This window comes from Bos indicus, chromosome 8, assembly GCF_029378745.1.
Source record: "Bos indicus isolate NIAB-ARS_2022 breed Sahiwal x Tharparkar chromosome 8, NIAB-ARS_B.indTharparkar_mat_pri_1.0, whole genome shotgun sequence".
In the NCBI taxonomy this organism is placed as follows: domain Eukaryota; kingdom Metazoa; phylum Chordata; class Mammalia; order Artiodactyla; family Bovidae; genus Bos; species Bos indicus.
The window spans coordinates 35,398,781-35,416,378 of record NC_091767.1 but is presented as its reverse complement, the minus strand read 5'-3'; the positions used below and the strand labels follow the sequence as shown (position 1 = coordinate 35,416,378).

The 17,598-nt window shown below is 36.5% G+C and overlaps 1 protein-coding gene across 23 annotated transcripts in view; it reads right to left on the bottom strand.

Annotated features, from left to right (window-relative positions):
• PTPRD (protein tyrosine phosphatase receptor type D) overlaps positions 1-17,598 on the bottom strand; it is a 2,527,413-nt gene that overhangs the window by 1,138,881 nt on the left and 1,370,934 nt on the right. For all 23 annotated transcript variants that reach the window (XM_070794551.1, XM_070794552.1, XM_070794555.1 and 20 more), the window contains exon 8: positions 7,286-7,319. The gene's annotated coding sequence lies outside the window, so the exon portion shown is untranslated. The remainder of the gene's footprint in view (positions 1-7,285; positions 7,320-17,598) is intronic.

The following is a 17,598-nucleotide window of genomic DNA, read 5'->3' as shown; positions in this document are numbered from 1 at the left end:
GTGGTAAATCTTCATCCCAGGCTGGCTGTGAAATGTAAGTGTCTGACATACAATATGCAAGGGTCAGTATATTTTGCTACTGTTTTTTACAACAACATGAGATTTGTAATAAGGTAGTATTGGTTGCAAGATGGTACTTATGAAAATATCTTTTTTATAAGTTAAAATGCACCATTAAGGTGTACAATAAGCCTAAATAAGAGACTGCACTAAATGTTCTAATTAATTTTTAAATCCATCTAATTTCATATTTGTTAAAATGTTATTGATACAAGGAGAAATGTCATCTTTAAAATGATAGTAAAATGATTACCAAAAATGGAATAAAAAAAAGAAAAAGGTAGTATTTGGTTAATACTTAAAACATAAGATCCAATAGGTAAGACTATTTCTGCCATCAAACTACCTTAAATTACAAATCGCAAATTATGTATGCCTGTGCCAAAATACAACTGCTTCAGCAAGTAGTGAATTTGCATATACAATAATTTTAATCAAAGGCACCTAGTTGATTGCACAATTATCTGTTTTGCATACACAAAATTTGAATTCTGTACATGTGAATCCTCGTTTGTACATGCACCTAATTATTTTGTTGGTGCAACTTAGAAATCCTGTTTAATATATTAGGGTGTTAGTTATCTTCCATTTATAGCAAGATGGATTCAGTTTTTATTGACTAGTATGACAGAACTCCTTGAAGAATATGGGAATGGATCCTGGTTCCACTCCTGACAGAGGGGAATGCTACTATACTTGCATTTTGGGCCAAGAAAAAAATTTAAAAAAACATGTTTTTCTACACACACTTTCGCTTTTTGCCTTCTTATTTAGAAGTTATTTCAAAATTTAAAGAAGACTTCAGTTCACAGGGAGAAGCCTTGAGTGGTGATCATAATGAGTTCACTCAATTTTCCACATTGTTAGTCTCTAAATGACAGGAGTGGGCTGTTGATCCAACTACTCTTAGGCATTAGAGAAAATTTAGAGCTGGTAAAAAGTACCAAATTTATAGTCCTGTAGACAGAAGCTCTCTATGGAGCTTCTAAACAACAAGAACAAAATAGCTTGAAAGCAGTGAGGCAAAACTCTCTATATTATTATGGATTTGCCGGACAATCAAGATTCTAGTAAGGCCCTAAGTGAGGGTGATGTGATACATCACAGGCTGGGAAAACTGATGACCATAATAATAAAGTTCTAGATAAGCAGGAAGCCTATTTTCCAACTAATTTATTCTGAAGCCCATTAGGGCACAAGCCTGTTCAAAATCCAAAATTATTCACAAACTCATATTAAGAGGTTGCTCTATATTACAGATGGGTCATTGTTAATAGCAGGTGTCTTCTGCCGTTTGAATCTTTCAGATGCAGGTCTTTTCCACATGCTTTTGGGATCAGCCTTGAGAATCCAACTAAGATCCAATTTAGTAACCTAAATAGACATTAAACATCATCACTGTTTCTCCGACTATTTACCCAAATGCAGATATGTACTTGTAACAAGCAGATTCTACATTAGAGCAAGAGTAGAAATCCAGTGTGGGAATTTTCATGATTTTGCCAACTACATATTGATTCATCTTGGTAGTCAGACTACAGAGAAATCCTTTCAAGTGTTCAGAATTCTTGAACTTTGAACCTTGTCATCCAGTTCAATATTGAATGGTGTATATATAATAAATTTCCTCTCAAATACATAAACGTGTTCATTACTGTTGGTTTAAACTCAGATCAAGTCTATCTATAGTGACTCTTCAATAATACTATATGGTCTGTTTCCTTCCAATGTTCACTTTCATAATCTCCTGGAAGGAAACATGCTGTAGTAGTTAAAACACAGGGGGTCTGAGAGTCAGCCATGTCTGGTATGGGAGACTGAACCATGCCTCTAGGAATTTGTGTGCTGGTTTTATTCCTTCCCACACTGACTTTGAGTTTGGACTTTATTTTGACCAGTGAGGCATTAGCGAGCATGCTGCACAGTGAGGCACTTGCCATGGGGCCTGTGCCCTGGAGCAATCCCTGGAACTGAACTGCGTGATATGTGAAAGTTTAAGCTATTCTACTGTGGAGAGCTGTGAAGAATGACTCATCATGTAGGAAGAGGGGACACATGAAGAACTGAGACCACCAGTTAAGCTTCTACTTGAATGTAGACACGTAAGTGGCCCCAGCCAACTTCAGGTGGAGCAGAATAATTGCCCGGTAAACCTACAGAATCATGATGACTATCAAGTGGTTATTTTAAGGCATTGAGATTTAGGGTAGTTTGTTACACAAAAATAGATAATTGATATATCTTGGATCAAACTCAGGTTCCATTACTTGTCTAGCCATGCAAATTTGGCTAGCTGTTTAAGCTTTCTAATTCTTACATCTTTCAGCTCTATGTTACAGGTAATAATTGCAGTACTTCATAGGACTGTGCAATAGAACAAAGTAATAAATATAAATAATTTAGTACAATACCTGAGCCATTATAAGTGCTTAGTGAAAGTTGCTCTGTCACATCCGATTCTTTGCGACCCCATGGACTATATAGTCCGTGGAATTCTCTAGGCCAGAATACTGGAGTGAGTAGCCTTTCCCTTCTCCAGGGGATTTTCCTAACTCAGGGATCGAACCCAAGTCTCCTGCATGGCAGGCAGATTCTTTACCAGTTGAGTCACAAGGGAAGCCCAATGAACAATAATTTTTATCATCAGTTTCATCACCTCAACCATCATCACCATTACAACAATCATCACCACTAACACCAACACCCGTATGAACGCTGCCAGAAACACTTTCCTGATATCTAATCCTTTCATGATGCCCTTTGTGTCTCTGATCTATAATGAAAATCAATCCTTTTTAACTGATACATTTTTAATGCCTCATATACAGGCAAAACTTCTTTCCTTAAGGTCAACGATAATGTAATGAAAATAACTCATTTAGGTAGCCTTCCACATTATTTTATTAGTTTACTAAAGAGATTTGGCAAAATCACTAAAAGTAAATTTAATAGTCCTATTTGAATTTTTGTCTTATTGTCATGAATATTAAGTCTTTAAAAAAAACTCTGGCTATTCTAAAAAAAAAAAGAAAAAAGAACCTGTGTCTCCCATGAAAAAGGAATTTTCACAAAAGAATAGATTTTGTTGTGTACTTTGTATATAAGGACATAAAATAAAATATTAACCTGAGAGAGGAATATTTATACCTATTGAATGAAGGCCAGGAAAGAATGTAGTGTGTGGTCTAAAACAGTGGCTCCCAAGCTCTATTCCTGATTAGAAACATCTGGGATGACTAATAAAATTCAGATTCCTGCGCACTTCAGTCCTCTCTCAATCCTCTGTTTATAACAATTGTACCAAAGGATAATATTTTCATAGTCAGGTGAGGAAAGCATTAAAATCAGATTAATTTTAAAAATGAAAATTCAGATACCCTATGATTTGATTACATTCTTTGGAGTACAGGGATTTTTCTATTGCTCTTCAAATCCAATCAGGTGGGGAGTTGAATATTCTACCCAGGGCCCACCACGTACAATTTCAATGTCTCTTCTCTTCTTTCTACTTCTTCCTTCTCTCCCCTCATACTTAGACAGAAGGTAAGTACTCCTAAGTGATACTGATTCTCCTGAAATATGAGGGAAAACTTATGGGGTTGGTAGGCCTTTGCTGGTATTCCCTGGTGGCTCAGTGGTAAGGAATCCTCCTTGGAAGATTCAATGCAGGAAATGTGGGTTTGATCCCTGGGTAGGGAAGATCCCATGGAGAAGGAAAAGGCAACCTATGCCAGTATTCTTGCCTGGGAAATCCCACAGACAGAGAGGCCTGGTGGGCTACAGTCCATGGGGTTGCAAAGCGGTTATTGTTAGTCAACTCAGCTACTAAACAACAACAAAAACAACAGGCCCTTCCTACTCAAAGTGTGGTTCGTGGAGCAGTAACATCTACAGTGTGTTAAAAATGCAAATTTCAAGCCCTGATAACAGAGTAGTGGTTCTCCATTCCAGTCCCCCATAGAATCACTAGGAAGCCAGAGCATTAACTTTTGGATGCCAGGCACCATCCAAGAGACTCTGAGAGGGCCCAGTAGGTAACTTTTTTTTTTTCCCTTAAATTCTTTGGTGATTATAACATGTAGTTTGGGTGGAGACACACTCATCTCAAGGAAGGAGAGCATGAAATTGCAGACTGATTTTACTACTTCTCCTTCCATGGCCTTCTCTAGGCTCTTAGGGAAATCCTGATTCTGGAAATTCCTTTAGATTTTTTTACACCACTGGACAAGGAACTCTTGGCTTATTACTCAGGGTTTCTTGACCCATCCTACCTAGTCTGATTTCTATCCTGCCTTCCTGATAATCTCCTTGGAATCTGAATAAACTTCAGTTCAGTTCAGTCACTCAGTCGTGTCTGACTCTTTGCGACCCCATGAATTGCAGCACGCCAGGCCTCCCTGTCCATCACCAACTCCCAGAGTTCACTCAGACTCACGTCCATCGAGTCAGTGATGCCATCCAGCCATCTCATCCTCTGTCGTCCCCTTCTCCTCCTGCCCCCAATCCCTCCCAGCATCAGAGTCTTTTCCAATGAGTCAACTCTTCCCATGAGGTGGCCAAAGTACTAGAGTTTCAGCTTTAGCATCATTCCTTCCAAAGAAATCCCAGGGCTGATCTCGTTCAGAATGGACTGGTTGGATCTCCTTGCAGTCCAAGGGACTCTCAAGAGTCTTCTCCAACACCACAGTTCAAAAGCATCAATTCTTCGGTGCTCAGCCTTCTTCACAGTCCAACTCTCACATCCATACATGACCACAGGAAAAACCATAGCCTTGACTAGACGGACCTTTGTTGGCAAAGTAATGTCTCTGCTTTTTAATATGCTATCTAGGTTGGTCCAAGGAGTAAGCGTCTTTTAATTTCATGGCTGCAGTCACCATCTGCAGTGATTTTGGAGCCCAAAAAATAAAGTCTGACACTGTTTCCACTGCTTCCCCATCTATTTCCCATGGAGTGATGCATAACTTTCATAGTATCAATAGGACACAGTACTATGCTTTCAATATAAAAGTCGAGTCCTTTTAAGCACTGCAATGATGGTAATGCTTACTTACATTATGGTTAGGACTCCAACCCCCACAGCCATTGTTGCTTTTTATAATTTTACTGTTGCAGGATGATGATATGATTATCTCTGAATATACTTCAATATTTTTAAAAATGCCTTTTTTGGGTAAAATCTTACATCTCATGCACTTGAAAACTATTCAACTCAAACAAATTGACTTTCTTTAATCCTTCACAGTTTACTGTGGATTAACCAGTGAGAGAGGGAAAATAGACCTTGGGAGCAAGCAAGATCCAGTCTTCTTTGTGTGTGACTGAACTAAAAACTGGTATTTTCCCCCTGTAATCTTAAAATTGATCTTTAAACAGTGAAGTAAGAGCACTAATAAATCCAAATCAAATACTTGAAAAGTAATGTTTTGACTGAAATTCTTGAATAGGGAGTAAACAAAGAGAATTCTTTGTAAAATTGTTGCTAGTTCTTGAACTGGCAGCTTTAGCATTACCTGGGAACACAGAAATGCAAATTTTTGAGTTTTAGTGTAGATCTACCTGATTAGAGTCTACATTTTAACAAGATAGCCCAAGTGGTTCCTAGGCACATCCAAGTTTGAGAGACATTGATATATCATACAGTAGCACTCACAAATTTTTTCCTCCAATATTTGTTCTTCCCTAAATCCCACCCCATACAGCATCCCCTACAGTTGCCCATTCCTCTTTTTTATCCAAAATATTTGTAAACTTTTCTTGCAACTCCAAACTTCTTATTATCCCCCTCCCAATCACTTGGCTCTTTGACTAAGTCTTAATTTACCAAGAAGTTGAATCTATGGGTAGAGGCAGGATGTGATACAAAGGTTCTGTTTTATTATTTTTTTTCTTTATTGCAAGAAGGGAAAAAAAAATAGTGAAACTTCTCCATCAACTCTAAACTAATAAACTCTCAAAGAAGTCAAATAGGTAATGACCTGATGCAAAATCTTCTTATAAGTCTGACAATGCAAAGAGTCCATGAAAATACCAGCTCCTCAGTATTGCAAAAACACACAAACATGTTGAGTTTGTTCTTCCAAGATAGAAATAAAAGGGTACCAATTTCTCAGAGATGAATTAGATTGATGCAAACCACACCCACTCATCTTAGTGTTCAATGAACAATCATAATAATCCAAGGCAATTATGGAAGTTAAGATATTAATTCTTTTTCAGTATTTACATCTTTTAAGAATAGTAGCAAAAACAAAAATACTTATCTGTGCAGTAATGATTGAGTGCTTCATTTTCAATAGAAACACTATAGTATTCGTTCTAAAGATTTAGACACTAACAGGCTACTTACTACTTTTCTAATTTGAGAGATTTTGAGTAAGAGTATGAATAAGTGAAGCATCTATGAAAACAAACCTCTCCATTGACATAATGCGATTGAAAACTAAATTCGTTGTTTTCATTGGAAAAGAACAGAAGAAACAAAACATCTTAAAAAATCTAATATATTGCAGAGAACTCTAACTTTTCTTTCTTGAGAGCACACCACTGTAGCCTACATTTTATTATTACTATTATTTTGCACAAATTTTGTACCATGTTTCCTTCTGCCACATATAGCATTACTCAGGAGAAATCCCCACAAGGAGCCACAGTGCATTTGTAACAAAGAAAAATTCTGCTTTCCGATACAATGATTCAACTAAAACAAAGTTGGATTTAATCAGCTATGAAACTGGAAAAATGAGAATCAGCCTGCATATTATGACTAAGTTCATTAACACCTCCATGAATTACAGGGCAGGAGGGGGAGAAACATCTGGTTCTTCTTATCAAATTTCTATATAATTTTAACTTCCTCTTAAAAATTATGTCTTTAAAATACATTGCACTGTCTTTGATAGCATGAATATTAGCATGTTTTCTCAGGATCATCCTGGGCAAACAGATGGCAAAAGTGAAATGGAAAACATTTGGAAAATAGTAGCCTTTCCTAGGCTCCTGGTATAAGTGTACAAGAGGTTCTTTGAGTTCTAATTTTAGTTCCAATCAGAAGAAAAATGGAAGGGTTATATCCCTGGAAAAAACAATGTAGCCTACTCCAGAACATGCCTTTCAGTCCATTTAAGTGCTCACATTTTTGTAGGTTTTATATGGACATAAATCATTTTGAATCTTAGAATGAAAAACATTCACTATAGATTTGAAAAGAGAAAAACCAACTTACCACAGCAGTTTAGTTAATTCATAGGCACCATCATCTGAAACAACAAAAACATATTTTGATATTGCAATCATAAAAACTTCCAAAAACATTCAAATTGTCTTAAAACACATACTGTGAATTTATCTACAGAATCAAAATTAAGTAAGCAATGAAAATACCTTGTCTGATCTAAATCATTTCGTTATTTCAGATGAAAGCATTGCATCCCTACTATTCTACATCCAAATTAGATAATTGCTTGCTTTCAATATCTTTTGCATATGCATACTGGCATATGTATATTTCACAATGTTTTCTTCTGGTATTCACATTTAAAAGTAGGCAGAAATACAGAGTCTTTTGAATAATACAATCTTAGTTCTGGCATGAATACAGTCATGACACACATCCTAATATACAGCTCTGAGACTGCCATATAAATCCCTTTGCTGAGCTCAAAAAACCTCTCTTTTGTCTATACAGAAAAAAAAAAAAAAAAAGCTAAAGTATTTGTCCCAGTGTCTAGCAGGGTTCCATCAGTTGCTCCTAGTCTACCTAAAATTTTCCCCCAAAACTCTCCAATGCACCCTCATTCTCTTTTTCAAGTTTATCTATCACAGACACTGGTGCCATATTTTCACACCCTATTTTAAACACAAATGTTTTATTTAACAATATTTTAATTTTTCCCTTTTCCTCTGCCTCAATATTCTTTCTACTCATTCTTCAGTTCCACTTCAATTAGCATCTCCTCCATGAAGCTTGTCTTAATGCCCAGAGAAGGAATTAATCTAAGTGTTCCCCCCATATTTTGTAATTTATGGCTATCTCTCATCATTTAAAGACTAGTTGTATTGCACCTGTTTCTGCTAATAAAGTTTTAATTTTGAAGGACTAGTGATACCATTATGAATTAAACACTTTAGTTTCATGACAAAAAAAATTAAGGAATTAAAGTTGAAGGAAATTTCCTCTATTGATAAATGACATTTTAGGCAAGTTGTTAAATTCTTTTTGTACCATATGGGAATATTTTCTCTTTTTAAAAATTTAAAAACATCTTATTTGAAGGTTTGAATTCTGTACAGAAAGGTGATAATACTACTGGACCTCTATTAGTACAGTATATGTTTGAAATTAGTATTTTAAAGAACAGTGACACATTTGCCTTGAACAATTAACATGGTGACCCCTGCAGCAAGAATGACATTAGTAGCAGATTCTTAGGGGGAAAAAAAAATCTCTTTATGTAGAATGAAATGACAACATTACTTTGTTGGTAACTTTTTACTCCTGGCCAAGTTAATTATGTCAGATCAGATTGTGTAATTGCAGGGGCTTCCCTCGTGGCTCAGAGGGTAAAGTGTCTGCCTGCAACATGGGAGACCCAGGTTTGATCTGCGGGTCAGGAAGATTCCTTGCAGAAGGAAATGGCAACCCACTCCAGTACTCTTGCCTGGAAAATTTCATAGATGGGGGAGCCTGGTAAGCTACAGTCCATGGAACTGCAAAGAGTCGCACACGACTGAGCAACTTCACTTTTACACATTCACAGTGTCTTGTTCTTTATTCTCCTGTTGGATTCATAATCACTTTCAGCTTCAAAATGTTGACAAACAATTCCATGCAACTGCTCCTATCAGGTTTTTTTTTCCTTCCTAGATGATTATAACTTGGCTACACATCTGTCTTATTAACAGTTTTCTTATTGCTTTCATATATTAAATATCCAGAAAAAAATATTGAGTTGAATAATTAAACCTAAGTTATCAATGTAAAGATTTTAATGTGGATATTTAAAATAACAGCTGCTGCTGCTAAGTCACTTCAGTCGTGTCCGACTTGTGCGACCCCATAGATGGCAGCCCACCAGGCTCCCCTGCCCCTGGGATTCTCCAGGCAAGCATACTGGAGTGGGTTGCCATTTCCTTCTCCAATGCATGAAAGTGAAAAGTGAAAGTGAAGTTGCTCAGTCCTGTCCGACTCTTAGCGACCCCATGGACTACAGCCTACCAGGCTCCTCTGCCCGTGGGATTTTCCAGGCAAGAGTACTGGAGTAGGTTGCCATTGCCTTCTCCAATGCATGCGTGCATGCTAAGCCGCTTCAGTCATGTTCAACTCCGTGCAACCCTATGGACAGCAGCCACCAGGCTCCCCTGTTCATGGGATTCTACAAGCAAGAATAATGGAGTAGGTTGCCATTTCCTTCTCCCAAAATAAGAGCAATGTTTCTTAATTTGGTGAGAGGAAGAACTATATTAGATGATTTGTACCTAAATCTAGACTGATATTTCATCTTCAGAATTATGTGTTATTTCAATGCTCTACAGTTCTTCTCACAGGAAGAACAATGGTATAACACATAATTAAGAAATATATATGCATATATATAGATTTAAATTTGTGATTCAGCAAAGCTCCTAAAATAGAATAATACTCAGTAATTGAACACGTACTGATAGTCTGAGTCTACCACCAGGTCAATAGCAGACACAGTCCCCTATAAGAGTCAAAGTTACCAAAGTGTTTTAACATGAGTAAATCAGATATCATTATGGAAGCAACTTTAGAAATATTAATAATGTTAATATTATTAATAAAAATTTCATTTAATTGAGTTTAGATATAATTATTAATATCTGTAAACCTATGACTTTGATTTTCTTAAAAAAATAAGAGTGTGGACTGTACACACTGATTGGTTAGGGCTATCACTAGTAGATAAAGAAACAGAGAAATGTCAGTGGTGGGCTTCCCTGGTGGCTCAGCAATGAGAAATCCATCTACCAACGCAGGAGACACAGGTTCCATCCCTGATCCAGGAACAACCCATATGCTGAGGAACAACTAAGCCCATGTACTACAACTACTGAACCTATGCTCTAGAGCCCAAAACCCACAACAGCTGAGCCCTCACAATGCAACTCCTGAAGCTCATGTGCCCTAGGGCCCCTGCTCCACAACAGGAGAAGACACCAGTAAGCAGTGTGCACAGCTAGAGTACAACCCGTTCTCTGCAACTAAAAACAGTCCATGCAGCAACAAAGGTTCAGTTCAGCCAAAAACAAATACATAAATATATATACATATATATATATTTTTTAAATAAATGTCTTTGGTAAGCAGCCTGGAATTTATTGTTGCATTGTTCTTCTGTGCCAGATGTAATGCAAACATAGCTAGACTAGGGACTATAGGGACAAATGGCTTCCTGAGAACAATGATCTGATGTTAGTCTCCTATTTCACTCAAAAGGCAACCAAAATTTAGCAAAGAAAATCCCATTAAAATAAATGTTTATTAGGGAATGCTTAATTGCTATCTGTCCCCGGGATACTTAAATATTTTCTTTCACATGACTGGAATTGCCAAAGAAGAGGACAAATCAAAACCTCTAATTCTAGTAGCAAATTATATTTTCAATGACCTGTATTTTCTAACATGTTCATGTAATTAATTCACTACCTTTATTGATCCATATTTTCTATATTCCTTTTTTTTTCCAAATATATTTTCCATTTCCCTCTCTCTTCCTTCTACATTTTGATTAGGTCCTGAGAATGGCATCCACAAAATATAGGAATCCTTCCAGATAAAATAGATAACTTACTAAGTGTATAACCAACTGATGAAGAAGACAAAAGATCCTATCAAAAACTTTAGAATTTTTGTTTTGATTCTAGAGTTGCTGGCATAAGTATGAAAATGGAGTCATTCCAAATAAGGTGGTTTATGGATAGAACATGCACCTATGTGCTTTTTATGGCTTAAAAGAAGTTTTCTGAAGATTTTTCATATGCAAATTTATTCAAATAGCATTTACAATTAGCATCTACCTCTCTATATTTGACCATTTAATTCTCATAAAGGGTATCTATTTTCTATAAAAGAACCCCAGTGTCTGAGTACAGGAACAGAATACTAAACTAGATATCATTCCAATATTGTGATCATATGATTTGTTAAAAAATGAAGTGAAGAATAAATTAAATATGTATTATTGCCTTCTCTGTATATCCATACTAAACAGAAGGTAGGAATAAGCCAGCTATTTCTATATTTACTTGTAGAACCAATTATAGAAATAATTATGAAAACAAATGCAAATAGGTACCCACTCTGGGCATAGAAAATTATTTTAGCAGTTAAATTCCTGAGTTCCAATAATATCACTGAAACACATGCATGCTTATATACTACATACATATGTATCTTTATCTTATATACACATACACACACACACATGCACATACAGATACAGATACATAGGTGGTCAGAGTAATTCTCCTTTCTAGTTTCATTAGATTTTCTCTTAGCATTTCCTTTTCTTCCTACCAAAACTCCAGTTCATATTTCTTATATCAGTAATGAGCAAGTGAAGGACGTGAGCTTCAGTAACAGAAGATGATGGTAACAGGGGAAGGAACCAAGAGTGAAATGGAACTGTTGTGACTGAGCCTCAGTACATACATCCCGAAAGAGCCCTGGGCCAAAGCCCAGAACAGATTTTGTTAAAAAAAAAATAAAGGATAAATATTAGGTTTTATTAGAACTTTTTTGTTCTGAAATACAAACAAATTTTATTTCAGTCATAAATAACTAGTACCTCTATTTTAATCATATTAGGCTGAGGTTTTCCTTAGTTTTGTGAGTATAAATGTCAACTAGGAAGTTGAATGCGGAAGTCCATGGTTCAGTGGGAATGTTAGGGCTAGAAACACACATTGGGAATGGAATCATAGAGATGGTATCCAAGATATGGAAATTAGACAGCATGTCAGTAGCAAAGAGTAGAAGGTTTAGGCTAGAGGCTAAGGAAGCCCAACATGAAGAGTGAGAACTGAAGACAAATCACAATCAAATTCTGTAAACTCCAGGAGTAAACTCCGGGAGCTGGTGATGGACAGGGAGGCCTGGCGTGCTGCAGTTCACGAGGTCGCAAAAAGTTGGACATGACTGAGCAACTGAACTGAACTGAACTCTGTAACCTTTAGCTAGAGAGGAAGATTTAACTGGGTCTTTATCAAGTCTCTGCTTAATGCCACATTCTGTGCTAGGTATCCTAATGAATAAAATTGACTCCCATTCGATCTGCCTTATGCTTTAGAGCAGTGGTCCCCAACAATTTTTGGAACCAGAGACTGGTTTTGTGGAAGACCGTTTTTCCACGGATCGGGGTAGGGGTGGTTTTAGGATGATTTGAGCGCATTACATTTATTGTGTACTTTATTTTTATTATTATTACATTGCAATATATAATTGAGTAATTAAACAATTGTCACTTGCCACTCACTAATAGAGTTTTGATACGAGTCTGCAAGCAGTTGATTTATCATGGTCTCTGTGCAGTCAAGCCTCTCTGCTAATGATAAACTGTATTTGCATCTGCTCCTCAGTGCTAGCATCTTCACCTCAGGTTCACCTCAGATCATCAGGCATTAGATTCTCATAAGGAGCATGCAACCTAGATCCTTGCACGTGCAGTTCACAGTAGGGTTCAGGCACTTATGAGAACCTAATGCTGCCACTGACCTGACGGGAGGAAGAGCTCGGGTGGTAATGTGAATGATGGGGAGCAGCTGTAAATGAAAAGCCTTCACTTGCTGATCACTACTCACCTCCTGCTTAAGCCCAGTTCTTAACAGCACACTCATCAGTACCAGGGGTTGGGGACCCCTGGTTTAGAGCCCATCAAACTATGTTTCTCCAGTATGTCTGTATTCACAAAAACATCCCAGTGGCATTCTAAGATTTTTCAACTTCAACCAGCACTTTATTATTCCAGTGTCAAGCATTTCTTACAACAACCACTCTCTTTCATTTCTTCTCAATTCCTTTCAAAATCTAAAACCCACAGATTACAGCTTAAAAAAAAATGGCTCTATGATATTGTTTTTCCTTGAACTATACATTTCAGGAAAAGGAGATACTACAACAGATTTGCAATGTATTTGCAACTTAATATTATTCTGCTCATTTTATTTGCTTTTTATTTTTTCCCTAAATTATAACTGTGCAACATGGGGAATTGCAAAGATTTCTTCAAGAGGAATGATTAAGGTGTTAGATTCTCAGATTTTTTGAGTGTTACCAATCACTAGAGAAGTTACAGGCAAAGCAACAACCTCCATCTAACACACCAGTAGAAGAAAAAAAGAAAATCTTAGAATTTCTTTAACCTTGAAGAAACTATGTAGACAGACAAGGCTTGAAACAAATTTTACAGGCAGTGTCTTGCTCCAGGGCATGTTTTATAGCATTAGCCTGGGTAAATATGCTTCAGTTTCAATTAATAAAATTGTAAATTTAGGATCTATGTTTTAGCAAAGTTACAGTTTGGGTTTATGCAATGTTAAACTAAAGCAAAATAAAGCCATAAATTACCATACCCTCTGAAATACTTTAATATGGTTGGTTCAAAATTGAATTTTTATCCCATTACTCTAGGGAGATAGTTGCTATAAAAAGGCATTTTCACTCATTTTCATCATTGTCATGATCTAAGTTTTTTTCTTCTAATACTGAAATAGTTTTTAATGTAGCTTTTGAAAATTGTATTGATGTTTGTTCTTTGGCTTTTCTCTTTCTTGAGATAATTCTTAATTTGCTAATATATTGCTAGCGCTACAGCTTTGCATATTTTTTGCTTGTTTAATCTGTTTGTTCTAAAAAATAATCTAGCAAATTTCCATCTAATTTTGCTATTCTTTTCAAAATGCATTCAAAAATGCATTATTAGGTTAACTTTGGTTTGAAATACAAAGTGCTAATGTAAAATTTACCTTTGCATTTTATTTAGAGGAGTGGAATATATTGAGAAGATTGAATAACTAAAGCAGGATTTCAAGGAGAATGTTCACACACTTAAGAAGATTTTTAAAACATATTATTCTCTGAAAATTGCCACTGCAAAGAAAGGACCAATCATTTTTCACACGATTTCCTTGATTTGGGGTTGGGACAGCAGAAACCAGACATTTTATTGTCTCTAACTCTGAAGTAGATGTCTTAGAACATCAGGCTTAAATAAACACTGAGCTTTGGTACCATTCAATGAAATAAATAAACTGAATGAACAGTAGGAAGAGGTGGAAGGAGAAAGTTTTGTGGTTGAAAAATGAGCCTTTAAGTATTATTGAGAAAATTGTGATTCTATATAACAAGAAAATCCATAATGTATAATGTTTTTCAAGTTCACATATTCCTGGTGTCCTGCATCCCTGGCTTTGTTCAAGGGTCTCTTTCTTCAGTCTCCCCTTATTAGAGCTGTAGGATCTGGCTGCTTGGTAGGAGTTTGAGAAAGTGTTACTAACATGTAAATATTTCAACTGCAATCTCTGTCTATTCTTTATATAGTCTCCCAATTAACATGAAATTTCCTCTACAGCAAATTCTGTTCTATTTACCTCTTCTCTCCCTAGTTTCTACTCAAGGGCAAGTATCCCAGTATGTAGTACAATGTTCCGCATAAAATTTTCTTAATTTTCTCGGCACATCCTCTTTTCTACTGTGAATGAACTCAACTTGTCCATAAAGTTCTACTCTTTCACTAAAATCAAGACTTCTATTCATAATACTCATTCATTTTTCCAATGGAGCCCACCTCCCTTGCCCCAACAATTCAAATGATAGGAAAAAGGGAAGAATTTGACATACACTTGAGCTTTGAATACTACTCCCAGAAGTAAGGGGATTAAAGCAAGTCTGGGAGATCATGAAGTGGATACTAGAACTGCAAGAGAATGTTTCAGTATCAAAGAGACTTTGCCAAAGTTGAATACTTAAGAAAGGAGTGTACGGGGAGGGGAATGATTCATGTGTAAGCTTCTAGTGGAGATAAGAGGGGACAGGGTTGAGGAACCTTATAAAATATCTGATATGAACACTTTCCTCTTATTTCAAAATATTCCCATTATCATTCACTTATTCTCTTTCTTACATCTGTTGCAGAGGAAGCCTGAGGTCAATTTGATGATTATCAAACATAAGGTTATAAAGTCTCAATTAATGTGACTTGATTTTGAAATTATTTAATGATTGAAAATCTTTCTCTCATTAAACTGTTTGCTGCCTTCCAAAACAATGTAATTTTCTGCTTCTTTTTTATTGCAATGTGAAATAAAAACTTGAGTTCTAGAGCTAAAGAGATTAGATTCAAATCAAGACTTTGCCACTAGCTAACTATGTGTTCTTGAGAAAAGTAGCAAATTACTTAATCTTTCTGGACCTCAGTTCTCTCATCTGTAAATGGGAATAATAATGGTATTTATTGCATAAAATATTATTTGTGTGCAGATTTGAGAGGTTTGGCACAGAGTCAGCTTGTGAACACTCCTGTTTTTTTCTCTTTCTTCCAGTTATTATGTCCAATATTTCTCTAATAACTCTTATATTCCTTATTTTTTACTTCTTTATTCTTCCCAACTCAGAAAACAAGAATTGTCCAAGATCTTGTATTTGTCTTATTATTATGTCTGCCTTTTCTTTGGCAATTTTATCCATTACCATGGCTTCAGCCTTCATGGGGGCTTCCCATCTAGACATCCCATTGCCACCAATGAGTCACAGCATTCAAGTCAATATTTATACCATATATGCCGCCCTTCTGGTTTTCCCAACTTTTATCACTCCTGCTTTTTGCCAATTTAAAACTGCAGAGTTAATCTTAGCTTCTCTTTCTCTTTTTTAACCACATACATACGTATTTTCATGTTCTTGTTTAGTTTTACTCTCTTTTTCATTCTCACCACCACCTTTCAGTTCATGCCCTTCTTTGTTTCTGTTTAGGCTGTAGGTCATGTTCTACTCTTTGTGACCCCAGGGACTGTAGCCTGCCAGCTCTTCTGTCCATAGGATTTCCCACGCAAGAATACTAAAGTCGGGTTGTCATTTCCTTCTCCAGTGGATCTTCATGACCCAGGGATCAAACCTGTGTCTCCTGCATTGGCAGGCAGATTCTTTAGCACTGAGCCACCAAGGAAACCCCATGCCTTTATTAGAAGAAGAAGAAGTGAAGTTGCTCAGTCGTGCCCGACTTTTTGCGACCCCATGGACAGTAGCCTGCACCAAGCTCCTCCTCCATGGGATTTTCCAGGCAAGAGTACTGGAGTGGGTTGCCATTTCCTTCTGCAGGGAATCTTCCCGACCCAGGGATCAAACCCAGGTCTCCCGCATTGTAGACAGACGCTTTACCGTCTGAGCCACCATGCCTTTATTACCAGACTTCAAACACTACAGATTGACTTGTTTATTTCTGGAGTTTAAATAAATGAATCATAGAGGATGTTTGATTTTCTGTTTGGCTTTTTCTACTCAATATTATGTTTGAGAATCAACCATGATGATATATATGGCAGCAGTTTATTTTCATTATCATGCAGGATTCCAATATATGAATATACAATGACTTAATTGTTCAACTATTGATGATATTTAGGTTGTTTCCACTTTAAGATTATAAATAATGGTTCTATAAACACACTTAAACATGTTTTGTGGTAAAATACACACAATTCTATTGGATACATATACACAGAAGGCATAAACATCAATGCATAGTAAAGACATTCTTATTGTGTTGAAATAAGAGTGGCTACCCCTAAATGGTGGTAGAATATGAAGAATTTTGTGTCTTATTCTAAGCTTTATTTTTTTTTTTTCACAGTAAAGAAATTGGAAATTGGTAAACAAATTTATTTAGGATATGAGTTCCAGCATTAAAAAGCCCGATTCAGGGACTTCCCTGGTGGTTCAATGGTTAGGAATTTGCCTTCCATTACAGGGCACATGGTGTTGATCCCCTGGTCCAGAATTAGGATCCTGTGTACTGTCAGACAGAGCCCCCATGGGGCAGTTAGAGAACCAGTACAGGAAATGAAGACCCAGTACAGCCAAAATAAACCTAAAATAAATAAATAAACTAGAAAGTCTGAAGTATATATTCAGGGAAAAAATTCTTTCCATTCAATAACTAAAGTATTAGCAAAAGAAAAAACCAAAACACCTAATTCAAACACCAGTGCTACTATCTATCTCTTCTTATTTACATATTAATAGCAATTCCCTGGTAGTTCAGTCAGTAAAGAATCTGCTTGCAGTGCAGGAGACCCAGGTTTGATCCCTGGGTTGGGAAGATCTGCTGGAGAAGGAAATGGCAACCCACTTCAGTATTCTTGCCTGGAGAATCCCATGGACAGAGGAGCCTGGCCAGCTGCAGTCTATGCGGACACAAGAGTCAGACACAACTTAGCGACTTCACCACCATCACCACCGCTATTTTAAGTTACTTAACCTTATCGAAGTTCAGATTCTTCATTTGCTCATCTGTAAAGTTG